The following is a 6,000-nucleotide window of genomic DNA, read 5'->3' as shown; positions in this document are numbered from 1 at the left end:
CATCACCACCAGTACCACCATCACCACCAGTACCACCATCACCACCACTATCACTACATCACCACCACCACCACCATCACCACCACCATCACCACATCACCACCACCATCACCACTATTTTAGCATCACCAACATCATCAGCACCAGCATCACCATCGTTTCCATCATCACTGCTTTCTTTAACAGCTACTGCAGTGGTTCTCAACCAACACAATTTTGCCCTTGGGACAATTCTAACGCCTAGAGTCATTTTTGGTGGTCTAAACTTAGAGTGATGGAGGTTATTGCTACAGGTATCAAGTGGGTAGAGGCCAGGGATGCTGCTAAACATGCTACAGTGTGCAGGATAACCTTACCCCTCCACCCCTGAAATAATTATCTGGCCCCAAATATTGATAGTGCTAAGCTTGAGAAATTCTGATCTACTCTGTACTGAGAACGCTGTTAATTGCTTCATCCTCCAAGAACTGTGTCTAGCCCCCATATCTCCCTTCAGGGCAGATATTACCCCTCACATCCTCCAGGTGGGTGAAGAGGACCTGAGGGGATTGTGATCTACTTAAGGCCACCCAGACAGCCAGAGGCAGAACTGAGATTGAAACCCAGATTAGAATCTTCCCTCTGACCAATCTCTTCCCCTGCAGTTGACTGTACTAGGAAACATCCACTCCTTCCTGCTCACCAGGCCTGGAGACCACAGGGAATGCTAACCTGGTATCTTTGTGGAACTGTAAGCCAGGCGGAACCCTGACAACCCCCAGCCTTGTCCCTGGGGCCCTGTGTGGGCAAACCTATCACCCCAAGTGCATCAGACCACCAGGGGGAGCCATGAAATTGTCAATCACAGCAACCCTGATCTTGGTCTACATCCTCATGGGGGTGCCATGAGAACTGGTAGAGAGGATAGGAGGCAGCCCCCCGCCCGCCATCAGCTCCCAGAGAAGAAGGACGTGGAATGGGAAAATAACATTAACAGTAACGTGGGTAATAACAACAGTGATAATAGTAATAATTCTTTGCCTTTTATCATTCCTGTGCAGCGAGACTGTCAGAGAGATTGGCTTCAGAGTAGCAGGGTGGGAGCTGGGTGTCAGGGCGCAGCTGGCGTGGAAGCGGATGGGTTGAAATAGAGGAATGAAGGGAGGATGCGGCTGGTGCAGGGATCCGCGTAACTCTCTGGGTGAGCCGCAGAAGGCGCCCTAACGGGGCAAGGAACGTTGAGAGAGATGCGCCGCCGCCAGGGGGCGCCGTGGGGGCAGTGGAGAAGTGCACAGACCCGTTTCTGCCAGAAAATTACCTGATCTCTGTCGGCTTCAGTGTCCTCATGTGCCGAGTGGACATCACAGCTCTGACCTTTGTGAATTTGAGAACAAAAGCCAGGCTGAGTAAAATCAGCAACCACACGACCAAAAAAAAAAAAAAAAGCGAGGGGAGTATAGGGCCTCTGTCATATGAACCCTGGAACCAGCCACACCTAAAGCCAGGTAAAATTATGTCCTGAATAAGAAAGGGGACTCAGAGGGGCTCCTGGGTAGCTCAGTCAGTTAAGTGTCTGACTCTTGATTTCATCTCAGGTCATGATCTCTGGGTTGTGAGATTGAGCCCAGAGTTGGGCTCTGCACTCAGTAGGGAGTCTGCTTGAGATTCTCTCTCTCCTTCCCCCTCTGCCCCTCCCCCGGCTCGCACTCTAAATTAATTAATTAATTAAATCTTTGGGAAAAACGTGGGGGGACTCAGAGGCAGAGACATAAAAGACAGGAGCCTCAGACCTGGTGGTCAAGTCAATAATTCACATTAGGGGCACCTGGGTGGCTCAGTTGTTAAACGACTGCCTTCGGCTCAGGTCATGATCTCAGGGTCCTGGGATCAAGCCCCACATCGGGCTCCCTGCTCCACAGGAAGCCGGCTTCTGCCTCTCCCACTCCCCATGCTTGTGTTCCCTCTCTCGCCGTGTCTCTCTCTGTCAAATAAATAAATAATTACTCCACATTAAATAATCCACATTGTGTCCCTCACTATATATTTTCCATTTGCAGGTTTGGAATGTACAGTTAAAAAGAGATGCTTTAGTGACAGGAAGATGAGATTTAAATCTGGCTCCAGCAGGAGCTTGATCTGCTCTCCAGAAAGCGACATCATGAAATATCTCAATTTTGTAACAGTCTGTCATAACCTGATCCCAACTTAATCGCATACAAAACTCTACACTTCAATCCCTCAACACTTTGTATTTTTGATGTCACAATTTATATCTTTTCTAAGTATCCATTAACAAATTGTTTTAGTCATAGTTATTCTTGACACTTTAGTCTTTTCACGTTTATACTAAAATTAAGTGATTCATACACCACCATTACAGGGTTACCGTGTTCCATATTTTTCTGTGTACCTGGCATTCCCAGTGAGTTTTATACTTCCATATGCTCATGCAGATGGTTTCACAACCTGAAGCACTCCCTTATGCATTTTGTGTTAAGGCCTTATGCTAAATGGGACAAGCCAATCGCAGAAGGACAAATGCTCCATAATTATACTTAAATGAAGTATCTAAATAGGTTTAGCTCACAGAAGCAGAGAGTATTGTGGTGGTTGCCAGGGGCTGGAGGGAAGGGGAACGGGGAGCTGTTGGTCAGAAGAATTAAAGATTCAGGTTATGCAAGATGGATCAGTTGTGAGATCCGCTGTGTCGCACAGAGCTTATAGTTACCAGTACTGTATTGTGCACTTAACAAATTTGTTAAGGGGGTAGACCTCATGTTAAGTTTTCTTACTACAATTACAGCAAACAAAACAAAACAAAAACCAATAAAAAGCATAGAGGCACCGGGAAACTTTGAGAGGTGGTGGGCGTGTTTATAACCAGGATTGTGGTCACGATTTTACAGGTGCAATGCATAAGTTCAAGCTCATCAAATTGCATACATTAAATATGTGCCATTTTTTGTACAGAAATTGTACCTTAAGAGATCTGTCTTAAAAAAAAAAAAGGAAAGAAAAGGAAAGATTATCACATCTATGAACCTCATCATCGCTCGTAAAATGGAAAGGGATCATTACTATAGACCTCAGTGGCTCTACATGAGGCTCAAAGGATGTATTACAGGTAAAGCGTTTAGCACCGTAATTAAATGACACTAATGCTCACACTAACACGGTTCCCTCAGTTAACTGGACGACTTCCTGGGAATCATAAAAATCTCAGATGACCTTTCAAGTAATTCCTTTAGCCTTTTAGTTTAACCGCAGGCATTTGAGGAATCATTACTGCCATCTGGTGGCCACAACCTACCTTTCTGCCTCTGAGGAGGATTCCCACAGGAAGATGGTCTCAGCAGTCAAGAACACACTCCTTCGTCCTCTCTTGCTGTGTTGAGGTTTTGTTTTGTTTTGCTCAGCACTGGATGGGAGGTTGTTTAAAAGTAGCATTCCAGGAACCTCTGCAAAGAGAGGATGGGCTACATGGGGTATTTTGTAACAAAACCTAATTGCACACTGATACAAGCCCATTTCCTACAGTCATACTAAACACAAATTGCTCCTCCAACCACAGAATAGCCAGGACTCTGCATGATGTCAGGCAGCTCCGGACGCTGAGAGTGTGTGAAAAGCGAGAGAAAAAGCCCCACACGTGAAACTTGACAAGAGGAGGCGCTGCCCGAAGCAAAAGCGTATGTAAGAAATATTCTGCGGTAGAATGCTAGATCAGGAGCACTGTGAATTGGGAGGGGCGTTTGGAAAAGCCTTCATCCCTTTATTCAAGCATTTGTACTGGGCACTGTACTGGCCCTGCCCTTATGTGGTGATGGAGGAAGGCGGGAGACATGGTCAAGGAGATGGGTGGATTTTGTCCTCTCAAAAGAGAGATGTGGAGGTCAAGTGCCCCGTGAACCAGGTGAAAACCTGGGGAAAAAATCCCTATGTAGACTGCTCTTCCTGGTTCTGGCTCCTGTCACGAAATCCTGGAATTGCCTAGGGACCACCCCACTAAGCAGGGAGAAGTGAGGTCAGGTCTCAGCTCCAGCCCCCAACACAGTGAGTGTGTTCACTCTGTTTTGTTAAATAAACGAATGAACGGAAAAACATCTCCCTTCAACTTACTTGGGGTTCTTCCATATTCTTCTGCCTTTAACTCCAACTTGGGCCACTCCAGAACTAATCCCCAGCAAGAATAGTACAACTCCCAAGTCCTGGAAGGCACCGAGACAGCATCGGCATGTCGTTGTCCAAGTTGACCATGGTTCTAGGTTACTGGGATATTCGCGGGCTGGCGCACTCCATCCGCATGCTCCTGGAGTTCACTGATACATCCTATGAGGAGAAACAGTACACGTGCGGGGAAGTTCCCAACTATGATAGAAGCCAATGGCTGGATGTGAAATTCAAGCTCGACCTGGACTTTCCTAACCTTCCCTACCTCATGGATGGTAAGAACAAGATCACCCAGAGCAATGCTATCTTGCGCTACATCACTCGCAAGCACAATATGTGTGGTGAGACTGAAGAAGAAAAGATTCGAGTGGACATCATGGAGAACCAAATAATGGATTTCCGCATGCAGCTGATACGACTGTGCTATAGCCCTGACCTTGACAAATTGAAGCCTCAGTACTTGGAACAGCTACCTGGACAACGGAAACAGTTCTCCTTGTTCCTGGGGAAATTCTCATGGTTTGCAGGAGAAAAGCTCACCTTTGTGGATTTCCTCACCTATGATGTCTTAGATCAGAACCGTCTGTTTGAGCCCAAGTGCCTGGATGAGTTTCCAAATCTGAAGGCTTTCATGTGCCGTTTTGAGGCTTTGGAGAAGATCGCTAACTAAATGCAGTCTGACCGCTTCCTGAAGATGCCCATCAACAACAAGATGGCCCAGTGGGGCAACAAGAGAACATGCTGAGCAGGAGGTGGACTTGCACTGCTTGTTTTGTTCCATCCTGTCCCTAGGGGGCGTGTAACTCTCTCTTCTCTGGTCTTTTCAATAAATAGCATTTAGGCTAAAAAAAAAAAAAGAATAGTACAACTCCCTGATACCTGCCCAGGAGGGCCTTGGTCCCTAATGCAGAGAGCAGGGTCAGGACATGGGCAGGCGGCGTGGAGACAGGGAGCAGGTCTTGCCTTCCCCTGTGCTTAGGGCATGTCCATTGCCTTGTCTGAACTTCAGCAGCCCTCTCTGAAAAATGGGAAGTGAGCACAATCTCTCAAGACAGCCTAGCTCTAATACAGAACAGGTCTAAGGTTCCTGTTCTGTGCACACACCTCAGTGTCACTCACCTTCCTGTCAGAACTTCCTCTTGGTCCCACAGCTCACGATTCCATGAAAGAGAAAATCTCAGCAAAGGGCTTGGCTCATCCCTTCCCAGAGCTGCAGCCAACCCTGCTGTCCAGGGGTGAGCAGGTAGGAGACGGTGGCTGAGGCACAGACTCTCACTCACAGGATCCCAGACTGAGCATCCGGATTTCAAGCGGGAAGTGAACAAACAAGTTTGTGATGACATGAGAGCTGTGCATCCCCACACCTGCACCATCTCCTACCCTCAGGATGGCTGGAACAAATCCACACCTGCTTGTGGCTACTGGTTCCAGAACAGGGACAAGCCTGGTAAGGATGCTTCAGTGGCCAGGACCCACCTAGACCACGTACTGCAAGTTGTGACTCGGGGATGTTTCCACCTCCTCGGAGACCCTGGGAAATATAACTGTGCTTTGAGCATCATTGACACCAGGAGGATGGAGGCTGGGACATATTTCTTTCGAATGGAAAGCGGAAATGCAGAATATAATTATTTATATGACTTGCTTTCTTTGCATGTGAGGGATATGAAACTGCCTACAAAGAGATCAAGAATGAAACATGGGGGGCCCCATGGAACCTGAATGTTGTAGACTGAATTATGCCCCCCGAATTCATAGGCTGGAGCCTCAACCCCCAATGTGATTGTATTTTCAGAGATAACTAAAAGTAAACCAGATCATAAAGGTTTGGAATCCTGGGGCGCCTGGGTG

At 47.3% G+C, this 6,000-nt stretch overlaps 1 pseudogene; it reads left to right on the top strand.

Moving 5' to 3' along the window:
* Nucleotides 1-4,193: 4,193 nt before the first annotated feature.
* LOC112807146 (glutathione S-transferase Mu 5 pseudogene) lies at nucleotides 4,194-4,989 on the top strand (annotated as a pseudogene).
* Nucleotides 4,990-6,000: the final 1,011 nt, after the last annotated feature.

The sequence above is a fragment of the Callorhinus ursinus genome, unplaced genomic scaffold (assembly GCF_003265705.2).
Source record: "Callorhinus ursinus isolate GAN/ISIS: 27379988/994484 unplaced genomic scaffold, GSC_fseal_2.0 scaffold71, whole genome shotgun sequence".
Taxonomy (NCBI): domain Eukaryota; kingdom Metazoa; phylum Chordata; class Mammalia; order Carnivora; family Otariidae; genus Callorhinus; species Callorhinus ursinus.
Note: the sequence above shows the minus strand (reverse complement) of the source record. Positions and strands in the feature narration are given on the sequence as shown.